The sequence below is a fragment of the Euprymna scolopes genome, chromosome 40, assembly GCF_053919585.1.
Source record: "Euprymna scolopes isolate OS-2025 chromosome 40, ASM5391958v1, whole genome shotgun sequence".
Taxonomy (NCBI): Eukaryota; Metazoa; Mollusca; class Cephalopoda; order Sepiida; family Sepiolidae; genus Euprymna; species Euprymna scolopes.
The window spans coordinates 14,407,004-14,419,700 of NC_136521.1; the positions used below are offsets into that span (position 1 = coordinate 14,407,004).

The following is a 12,697-nucleotide window of genomic DNA, read 5'->3' on the forward strand; positions in this document are numbered from 1 at the left end:
AGCTTATTTCTTAGAACTGCACACATGTGGAACTCTCTACCGTTTGCCTGTTTCCCTCCTGACTTCAACTTGGATGTCTTCAAGCCCAACATAAACAAATTCCTGATGAACCGCTCCCTTAAGTAATGAATCGTTATCAAATCTTCAATACTAATGAATACTACAACACTCTCTCATTGATTACTGTACACACAATAACCCTTATCTACGAGCGGCTTCTTGGCCTTGATAAGTGGTGACCTCCATGTAAAAGAAAGCCATTATATAAAATAGACAGTGGGTTCTCTACAGTGCAATATAGACTACATATAGACTACAATGTATTGTGCTATTTTACCGATGTTGATGACAATAAAATATGGGAGGGTGAAACATTCGTTGGTCCTCATTAATTCCCGGGCAATGTCGGATCTCCCTGCTATTATTGCTATTATATATATATATATATATACCGTACTTTTGGGTAATTGCGTCAAATCCGGGAGTAACTGCACCAACTAAAAAAAAGTGTTCTTTATATGTGTGGTTGCCAAAAGAGCACTTTTAGCTAGTTGGCGCAGTTACCCCACTTCCCATTGCAGTAGAACAACGAAACTTGGCACGGTTACTAGTCTTTCTCTACATAGGTACCACCCAGAGTTATGCATTTCTCCCATCGTTTGATGCAGCTCTGGAGATCGTTTTTGGAGAACACCCCAGGTTGGTCCTCCAACCATGATGTGACTTCAGAAATCAAGACTGCATCATCTGGGAAACGCCTTTCTTTCACAAACATGAAACATATGGCTGGGGAGAGGTGAAAGTCAGAGGGTGCAAGGTCAGGAGAGTAGGGAGGATGGGGAAGGATTTCACAACCACACGCCCGTGCTTCTGATCTGGCGACATGCGAGTTGTGGACCGGAGCGTTATCCTTCAGGAGGAGGGTACCTTTGCCTATCTTGCTCTGCCTCTTGGTTTTGATAGCTTCTTTTAATTTCCTCAAAAGTGAAGCATAATAGGCTCCTGTAATTGTGGTACACTTTGCCAGGAAATCAGTCATCTCTACTCCGTCCTAGTCTCAGAAGACTGTGAGCATGACCTTGCCTGCGGAGGTCTGCACCAGATGAGTCCAAGTGCTTCCACTGCATTGACTGGGCTTTGGTCTCTGGATCATAGTGATGAACCCAGGTTTCATCCTGTGTAATCAGTCGTTTGAAAAACTTTGACTCATCTTCTTGGCACATCTCCAAATTCATCCTCGAGCACTCAACGCGTTCTCGCTTGTGAAATTGTGTGAGCAATCTGGGAATCCGTCTGGCAGACACCTTATGCATATGCAAATGATCATGAATGGTAGTTTCCACAGAGTCTGTACTAATCTTGACATCTTGGGCTATTTGGCGAATCTTCCAAAATGGCAGCCTCTACTTGACGGACGAATGCCTCATCAATGGCAGAAGGGAGGCGACCAGGTCTGGGAGCTGTTTCCACAGACTTCCGGACATGTTCTAATTCATGATGCCAGCGTTTTACAAGGTCATATGATGGGGCATTATCACCATAAGTTTCTTTCATTTCATCAAAAGTCTCCTGTGGTGTGCGTCCTTTCAAATACAAAAGCCGGATCACTGCTCCACATTCAACTAGCTCCATTTCACACCTGACTTTTGCCGCATAACCCGTATAGATATTAATCATTGCACATGCACAATTTCAGCTATATAAGACAACTGGAAGTGGGTCAGAGGTATTACTTATTGCACGCCCTTCGTACATATATATTCATATATATATACATATATATTTATTTCTACATATATACATATATATATATATATATGTATATATACATATATATAAATGTATATGTATATATACATATATGTACATATATATATGCGCATATATACATATACATATATATGTGTATATATGTATATATACATATACATGCATACATATATATATACATATATACATATATAGATACATATATACATATATACATATATATATATACAACACATAGATATATACATATATATCTACACACACACACACACATATATATATATATATGTGTGTGTGTGTGTGTGTGTGTGTGTGTCTGTGCGTGTATATATATAACAGCGTCCACACAGTTCGAGAAATTTTATGTATATCTTTAATTATCTACGTTACGTTTCCTGCATTAATTATATCTGTAATTCTATCCATCAATTCATCACTGTCTCTTTTTTTTTCTTATCTGTTTATCGAAGCAAATAACTTACCAACTACCAGATATTTTAAAACATCGTTTAAAGTACATAGATTTACTTCCTGGTTTGTGAGACGTTATCCATTTATGTCAAAAGAACTTGACTAATACAACCTTCAATAAAATACATACGACGCCAATAATGATAAAAAAATCCCCATGATTTTTATAAAGTACTAAGCTTCAAAGGGCATATGTACAAAACCTGAACCTAATCGGATTATTAGTTTTTAAATAACTGTTTTATAAATGTGACACTTTTTCCGGTCATATGACAGAGTGAGTGTTCACTAATAGACCCGGAAACAAGTGTTCCAACCTTGGCCCAGTTATACTGAAAACTTAATAATAACGTTGTTAGGAATGCTTAGTGTCGTCCAGAAAGTCAAGTTTTTATACCGACTTGTGCAAAAGTCAAGTATCATGCTTTATTTGTGCTCTAAACAGAAACATTCATTTAGAACGTACTCTTGTCACATCAACATCAAAGACCTTACTGTTGATTTTATATGGCGGGCCTTCTATATATATATATATTTTTACTATAATAATTAAATACCTACAGTGTTCCATCCTTTCGGGATTCTTCAGTGCAGGGTGTCACGATTACTACCAGTCGAACGATTCGAACCCCGCGACACAAGACATCTCTGGCTCGATTAGCGGAGGCCGTATCCATTCGGCTACCATTAACCGTGTGAAATAGCGTTGAATTTTAAACATTTTAATTTAAATGTTCATTACGTCAAACAGACAGTGATCAAATCGTTATACGATGATCTACGCATAAGAGCTAAATTGACCGACTTTTTAATTCAACTGAAAGTGCTCAACGATAAGAAACGAATTTCTTAAAGGGGCTGTCATAATTATTTTTTTACTATAATAATTAAATACCTACAGACACTAGTGTTTCATCCTTTCGGGATTCTTCAGTGCAGGGTGTCACGATTACTACCAGTCGAACGATTCGAACCCCGCGACACAATATATATATATATATATATATATATATATATATATATACATATATATATATATATATATATATACATATATATATATATGTATATGTATATATGTATATATATATATATATATATAAATGTATATATATATATATTTTTTTTTTACACAGAGATCACCACTTATCAAGGCCCGGAAGCCACTCAGGGATAAGGGTTATTGCAAGTACATTACGTTAGTGTGGAGATTTGATGAAGTGTTTACTTAAGGGGGCGGTTCATTAGGAATTTGTTAACATTGGACTTGAAGACATCCAAGTTGTAGTCCGGTGGGAAGCAGGCAGACGGAACAGAGTTCCACAGGCGTGCAGTTCTAAGAAAGAAGCTTTGTTCATGGAATCCGCGTTTTGATTTAGGCACAGATATAGAGTGGGGGAAATTGTTCACAGTGGATTCAGCTAGACGGGTGTTTTTCGAGAAAGATTGGCGAGGGGGGACCAGAGATTGGAGTTCAGACGAGCACCTGCCATGGAAATAACGGTAAAACAAGGATAGGCTCGCAACGTCTCTTCTGTGGGAGAGAGGTTGCAGGGTAGAGAAATATATATATATATATATATATATATATATATATATATATATATATATATATGCCGGTAGCATAATGGTTAGGAGCCTTGACTGTCTTACATTCGGTCGGGTTTCAATCCTGGCTTGAGGTAGTTGCCAGTCTAGCCGCACTGATGCCAAACAGTACTGTATGTGGATGGATATATATATATATATATATATATATATATATATATATATATATTATACATATATATATATATTAGTGTGGGACGATTAACGAGAGTAAGAATCAGGAATGAAAAAAAATCGATACTTTTGGGGGTATCGGAATCGGAAAAAAGTTGTGCCTATTTTCCACTGCCAAAAACGATTCTTGTAATTGTATGTTTTATTTGATTTTGTTAAAAACATTTTTTCTATTGTTGGTAGTAATAAAAAAATAATAAGTATTTATTGATTTTAACCAGGTGTAAAAGTAAATCCATAGATCATCCCGCACAAATGTATTTTTAAGTTTGAGAAAATATCTGCACATTTTACATCTGTTTTCACGATAATTGGGAGAAAATAGCCACTAAATATTTAAATTTTTATAAAGAATAGGAATCGGCAATTGTATCGGAATCGGGAAAATATTGAAATTGTCCCATCACTCTCTCTCCCTCTCTCCAGTCTCTCTCTCTCTCACTCTTTCTCTCTCTATATAAATCGTCCCATCGCTATCTCTCTCTCCCTCTCTCTCTCTCTCTCTCTCTCTATATATATATATATATATATATATATAGTCTCCAGAACAGAAAGAGAACTAAACTTCTCCTCTTTCCCATGTAATATGACCGTCTTTCCTGTACGTCCTCGCCTAGAAATCCTGATGATGTCCCCTGAAATGAGGACGAAACGTTGATTTTATTTTTGTTTTTACTCTTTTAGGTTTTTCCTTTTTATTCACATAACGTCTAAAGCATCATTTATATCTTGCTTTATTTTATTCATATATATATATATATATATATATATATATATATATACACAACACACGCACACAATATATGTATGTATATATATATATAAATTACGGATATATATACATATATATACATACATACATATATACATACATACATATATATAAATATATACACACACATATATACATATATATATATATATATATATATATATATATATATATATATATATATAACTAGCTCTACCTACGTATTGAGCACCTTTGAAGTAAATACTTAAAGTTTACGCATAAATCTATACTTTCGTATATTAATATACGAAAGTATAGATTTATGCGTAAACTTTAAGTATTTACTTCAAAGGTGCTCAATACGTAGGTAGAGCTAGTTATATATATATATATATGTATATATGTGTGTGTGTGTATATATTTATATATATATGTATGTATATATGTATGTATGTATATATATATGTATATATATCCGTAATTTATATATATATATATATATATATATATATATATTGTATTGGTAGTAATTATTTTTTTGTTCAAAACAAAATATATAAGTGTGTCACCCAAAAGAGTGCTTAATGTTTAGACAGAGTCAAAGTAAACTAAATTCACTTATATATATATATATATATATATATATATATATATATATATATATATATATATATATATATATATATAAATTACTGATATAAATACGTTTGGAAAGCTAGAAAGCAACGTATATTTTTTTTATAAACAATTTATTTGTTTAATTCAGATATTTCAGATATCATTAAAAGCCTTTGTTTTTTCTTTTTTCTGGTCCGCATAGCGTAATCCGCGAACACGGGTGTTAGTTCGTAGGCCTTATAACGGTATGATTTTCTATAACAATAATCAGCGGGGTGTCTCGTTAGCCGCGCAAAATAAATTAAATAATATTACCTGCGTTAAAAGCGTTGCATATATTTGGAAATTTAAGAATTACGTATATAAATACGTTTGGAAGGCTAGAAAACCACACATATTTTTTATAAACAATTCATTTGTTTGAGTCAGAAAAATAAAATGCATTGCTTTTTAGCCTTCTATATACGCAATTATTAAATTTCAAAGTATGTATCATATATCGTTTAATGGCACCACTTCTGTCTTCGTTGCTCTTTGACTTTTTGAGTTTAAATATATGAGGCTTTATTTTAGGAACGACATCATAAAAAATATATATTTCTTGACGTATGTGTTCCTTATAATATATTCAACAATGTTACCTATTATAAACTTATAAACTAAAAAAATTGTAATTATAAAAATAAATTATAAAAAATATAAAAATTATATAAAAATATTAATTATATAAAACAATTATAAAAATGTTAAAATTCTAAAAATTCTAAAAAAATGATAATTATATATGAAGTACATTACAAAATATATGAAATACATTATAAAAAATGAAAACATCATAAAAATTATAAAAAATTATAATTATTTCAAATGCATTATAAAAAAATGTAAAAATTCTAAAAGTTATAAAAAATTATAATTATATAAAATAAATTATAAAAAAAATGTAAAAATTGTAAAAGTTATAAAAATTATCATTATATAAAATACATTATAAAAATATGTAAAAATTGTAAAAATTATAAAAAGTTATCATTATATAAAATGAATTATAAAAAAATGTAAAAATTGTAAAAATTATTAAAAATTATCATTATATAATGAAATACATTATAAAAATATGTAAAAATCGTAAAAATTATAAAAAATTATAGTTATATAAAATAAATTATAAAAATATGTAAAAATTGTAAAAATTATAAGAAATAATAATTATATAAAATAAATTATAAAAATATGTAAAAATTGTAAAAATTATAAAAAATTATAATTATATGAAATAAATTATAAAAAAATGTAAAAATTGTAAAAATTATAATTATAGAGGATCTATTTTACAATCACGGCGTATACTTATTTATTATTATTTATTTATATATTGTATTTTCAAATTATTTTACTTATAGACGAATGCCTGTATATATTTACATAAGTGCCTTACACTTGTTTCTTTGTGTTGATGTTCGATATAGTCCAATATGTCAACAAACAACTCATCAGAGGCAAATTGATATTGTTACAAATTGCACCAAACGGACGAAACAAAAACGATGAAGTAAATCCAAATTTAGAAAAAAAAAAAAAATGTAAATCCAGAAAATTTGAAAAACTTACTAAAATGCGATAGCCATAGAAAAGACCCCTCCCCCTTCAAGATATATCCGACTGAATGGAGGATGGTGTCAGGCGGTCATCTTTAATTTATTATAGAAAATAAACAAATGTAATGATTGTGGCCTAATGCTGTTTTTTAGTGATTGGAATGTTACTTACCACAGCGCACGCACGCGCACACACACACACACACACACACACACACACACACACACACACACACACACACACACACACACACACACACACACACACACACATATATATATTTATATATATGTGTGTGTGTGTATGTGTGTGTGTTTTTCTCTCTATTCATTTATGTTAATGCTTCCGTAGTATTTTCTCTGAATGTAATTCCATCTTCTATCAATTCATCTTTGTCTATTTTTCTTATCTGTCTTCCATAGCAAAAAAGTTGTCAAGCGCGTAGTTTTGAACTTTTATCGCATGAGATTGTTTCTTTTCATTTTTGGTTTTCGTTCATGTTTTTGCATAAATCAATTTCCTGGTTTACGAAACGTTCGTATTTATTAAAAACAAAAACAAAAAAAAACTTAAAGAGGGATTCCCTAAAAGCTGATGACAGACTTAAGGATGTAAAGATATTTAATTAAAAAATAGACGTTCATAAGATGCAACAATTCGATCTGGGCGATTAGCGATGCCATTGCTTTTAGTGTGATGTTTTGGTGTATCTAAATCACATGTTTAGTGACGAAGATGCAATATTTTGTTTAAACGGGACAGTCTAACAAAATGCTACTTAAAAACATGACAGACTAACAAATATGCTATTTCAAAGAAACATGATAGACTAACGAAAATGCTATTTCAAAGAAACGTGAAAGACTAACGAAAACGCTATTTAAAAAACATGACAGACTTACGAAAATGGTATCTCAAAAACATAACATACTAACGAAAATGCTATTTTAAAGAAACGTGACAGACTAACGCAAATGCTATTTTAATCTCAAACGTGACAGAATACCAAAAAAGCTATATCAAACTTAAACGTGACAGACTGACGAAAATGCTATTTCAATGTAAAATTTTACAGACTAACGAAAGTTTTTATTTAAAACTTAAGCATGACAGACTAATACAAATGCAATTTTATACACAACTATGGCAGACTAGCGTTTACCTCATTTAAAATGTAATGTGGCAGACGAACACGTTATTTTAAATTTCAATTTCTATAAAAACTAAAACGGAAGACATATCTAAACGGTTGTTAAAGTATTTTGAAAAATAGTGAAATCATTCTGCGTCTCCAGAAAGTATATGCCTCTTGGTGCAATCATCTACCTATATAAAAATCAGATGAATTCTGCACTCTTTCTTGGCTTGGCAAAGTATCACAGGCTCCTTCAGTCTTTGATGAAATATGGATACCCACGGAGGGGTGCATGCGCGTGAAATTTTTGTGTAAGGAAGTGCGCAATCTCAAACCACACGTCTCCTGAGTCGACAGTGGCGAGTGAAGTGTACGTATAGGACAACTGGAAACAAATGCCGAGTTAAGCGGAGAGCACATGCAGCGCCTAGGATTCCCAAATGGTCACCCATCTGGTACTAACCAGGCTAAACGATGCTTAACTTCGGTATATATATATATATATATATATATATATATATATATATATATATATATATATATATAGCCATGTTATATATCATTTTGAAGCGCGTTTTTTGCTCTATTTTATCGTGTTATTCGTTACCGTTCTCAACCTCTTCATTCATTTTTGCAGGCTTTTCGACAGCATGGAAAAAATTCAGATCTGCACGATTTTCTTGTTCCAGTTCAAACTAGGCCGAAAAGCTGCCGAGACAGCTCGTGATATCAATGATGCGTTTGACCCAGGAACCACTAACGAACGTTGGATGGCAATGGCAAAGATTTACGGGATTTACGAATAAAATTAATGTATAGAAAAATATCGTAATTCTGTAGTTTACGGACTGCTATTTTTTTCAATAGATTTTCAAGTTCAATTCAATTTATACGCTTTTCTTTTTTTATTATTGTTATGTGAAAGTAGAGACTAGTTAACAAAGTCTATATTTATGGTAAGGACGACTTTCTTTATATTAACATTATTATTTCAGCACGGTCGGTAAACAGCAGAAATACCAGAAATCTTTGATAGTAAACATAGAATTATTTTCAGGCGTAAAGAGTATAATAATAATCATCATCATCCTATCGTATGAATTCGGCGTTTTTATTGTTGGCATTGGTTTCCTCGATATTTTTCTAGTCAACATTTTTTCTAGAAATACATCAGGTACTTACGGAAGGGATTACGTGAAGGCTGCCAACAATCTAAGTGAAAGTGATTTTTATGGAACGAACTGGATTCGAACTTGGACCATCCATGTCGCCAATCCGTATCGTTAACCACCGTTCCATATCAAGAATATAATCTATATATTAATACGATAGCGTGTGTGGAATTTTGTGCGTCATGCTTGCATCTCTCTTCTGACTGTCGTTTAATTGTTACTAGTCTAGGTGGCCGGCGTTGCCCGGGTGTTTGAAGATGTGTGTTGAGAAATAAATAAATAAATAAATAAAAGAGTTAGTAGGCAGGCAGGCTCGAACCCGTACCGCAAAGGAAGAAAAGAACGTGAAAACAAAAAAAAAAACAAAACAAAAAGAAATGACGTCTTTGCTGTTGCGTCCATCGCCAAACTGGAAGTGACGAAGGTTTATATTAAGGCTACTCAATCGAAAAAAGGGGATGACTTTCGAAAATATCGGCAAAAAAAAGCGTCCCCTCCCTGTAGAAAAGTGCCCAGTTTAAGGTGAACGAATTAAGGTTTTTGTTAATTTTTCGATTTGTCGTCCGAAGAGTTGAGCTTCAAAACGATACCGATCTCGTGAAAATCCATCGCTCCTGTTGAAAGTTTTAGACATACATACATACATACGTACATCCATCCACCCATCCATCCATCCATCCATCCATACATACATACATACATACATATATCCATACATACATACATACATACATACATACATACATACATACATACATACATACATACATACATACATACATTTAACCAGACAGGTGAAATTTATATTATAGATGACCATTTCTTGTAATAAATAATTTTATCAAGAATTCTTCAGAAGTTTTGATTTCGGTTTGATTATAGCTGATGGCGCTCAAGTCATCTATGTTTTTTTTAAATAAATAATTTTACCAAGAATTCTTCTCTATACCTTTGGGCTGTTTATTTCTTCGTTTTATGCTAGTTCTAAGTTCGTATCGGCTTATTAATATTATTGAATAATTGGCAGGTGACCATGTGGATAGAGACATTCGATGTGTTGCACACATGCAAATTAATTCCTTTTGAGGAATGAGATGCTTTTCACCACTGAAATGCATAATTTGACCCAAAATATGTGAGAAATATCGGTCAAAAAAGTAAAACAATAGACAATGGGAAATATTAAACATTCCAGAATGAAAGAATGTTTATATAAATCAACACAGCAGAAAGTGAATAAGACATAGAGGATTTGTCACAGAGCGATCACAAGCTGCCAAAACATCCGTACCACACCTCCACCACGCTCCTTCACTGATGTCAGCGCCCGTTATAATACATCGAAAAGGTTATCATTAAGAATAAAGATAATATTTTTATAAACCAGCAGTGTTGTGTTTTATTCGCTGCCAGGTGTATATATCGTAGACAGTGAAAAAAGTCGATTTAGAAATATATAACAATATGACACAGGATTGCTACTCTTTGGGTTACAAAAGATTTTCATTGAAAATATTTTTAGTTAACAAGCTGATGTCACTTGCGCAAACTAATAGAAATGCCGGTTAAAATGAACATTTCGCATTTCATGCTTCTGTACGAGTGATTTATCCATCCAAACAAAGATTTTACTCGTTATAAACAATCACTGGTGTATTATTATTATTTGTTGTTACTTTAATGTTATGTGACCAGTAGTTTAAGAGTTTATCGGTTAAATATTTTCATATATATATATATATATATATATATATATATATATATATATATATATATATATAAAGCTGAACATCTGTGTGTGTGTGTCTGATCACGAATTGGCTCCTATATGGTGGACTATTTGACTATCATAGAAAACGGATCACATATAATGATAGAAGATGTATCGAGACACAGGAATGGGTATGTCTGATCTGGCATTATGATGATTCATTAAAATTGTGGGGTCTGCGTTCGCGCCTGGTCCACAAAGTATGTAAATAAAAAATTTAAAATTAAAAAAAGAAAGCGTTTACAGGTGTTTTTGATATAGATTTACATAATAATACTTTGATAAGTATGTTTTAACTTAAATAGGGATGGTATAATAAAATTGTGGGGGTCTGCGTTCGCGCCTGGTCTCCATAGAATGGAAATAGGCACAAACTCTAATAAAGACTTTTCATATCTATCTGCGTAAGTATACTTTGATAATTATGTTTCAGTTTGAAGAAATATGGTATAATAAAATTATGGGGTGTTCGTTCTCTCCTGCCACGTATAAAATGGAAATATGTCACAAAGTTTAACAAGTTTTTTTTAAATATAGATCCACAGAATATTGTGATAAGTGTTTCAGTGTGAAGAGGTATGGTATAATAAATTATGGGGTTTATCTATTTTTACATTCATCATATTTTGCTTTGGTTTTGATACCCCCAAAATTCGAAGTTATCTCTTTACAACCCTTCCTTTTCATAACCTATCATACTTTCATAAATCAGAATCCATTTTCTATAGGCTTTTTTAACCCAGTCAACGACAGGTACTTTTGCTAGTATATATATATATATATATATATATATATATATATATATATATATATATATATATATATATATATATGATGAAACAATAAAATTGTCGCTCTAGTAAACACGACACGATTCCATTTCCGTTTGATGTAAACCGGTTTTCCTTTTTTTTTTATTGCAAACCATCTACTAGTTGGCCAGTTGCGTACAAATCCCAAGAGCGAGACCGGAGATGCACCACTGTAAAGCTCAAGGCCCGTACCGATCCAAGGTGTGACAAGAGGACCATTACCAGCACCCTCAAAATACAAATCCGGACAGTTTAACGCTTGGGGACACAGCTTGTGTGATTTCAAGTGAGGGCCACATCATGCCACTTCACATCTTCGAAGTTGGCTTCAAAGTCAACACCAAAGTGTACCTGAATGTGCTGAAGAGTGTGGCTATCTCTTGATGCAATCAGGTGGCCGCTGGGTGTGGCAGCAAAACTTTGCGTCGGCATAAAAATCCAAAGAGACCCAGGCTTGGCTTCAGAAGGAGTGCAACGAGTTTGTACCCTTCTCTCACTGGCCCTCTTCCTCCTTCAACCTGACCCCGCTGAACTACTTTGTTTGATCATACGTCGAAATCATCACCAACATGAATTTCCTCACACCAAAGCCAGCCTGATCGCCGCCATTTGCCGAATATTTACCGAGCTGCCTCCAGCGCTTGTGGAAAAGGCATGCTCACAGTTCTGGACCGGTATCGAGGCGGTGATTGAGGCTGAAGGCGGCCACATTGGATAGATGTCAGCTCTTCTACATAATCAAATTACCTGAAATAATGTAGACGACCGGCCCCAGCGAATATATTACAATATAACGCAGGATTGTTACCGTTTGGTTACAAAAGATTTTCATAG

The 12,697-nt window shown here is 32.8% G+C and overlaps 1 protein-coding gene across 5 annotated transcripts in view; it reads right to left on the reverse strand.

Moving 5' to 3' along the window:
- The window catches only part of LOC145265384 (uncharacterized), a 145,546-nt gene that overhangs the window by 77,702 nt on the left and 55,147 nt on the right, over positions 1 to 12,697 (reverse strand). Inside the window, exon 1 of one of the 5 annotated variants that reach the window (XM_080121187.1) lies at positions 6,986 to 7,089. The exons of the other annotated variants lie outside the window; for them this stretch is intronic. The gene's annotated coding sequence lies outside the window, so the exon portion shown is untranslated. Of the gene's footprint in view, positions 1 to 6,985; positions 7,090 to 12,697 lie in introns of those variants that run through there. 5 annotated transcript variants of the gene reach the window in all.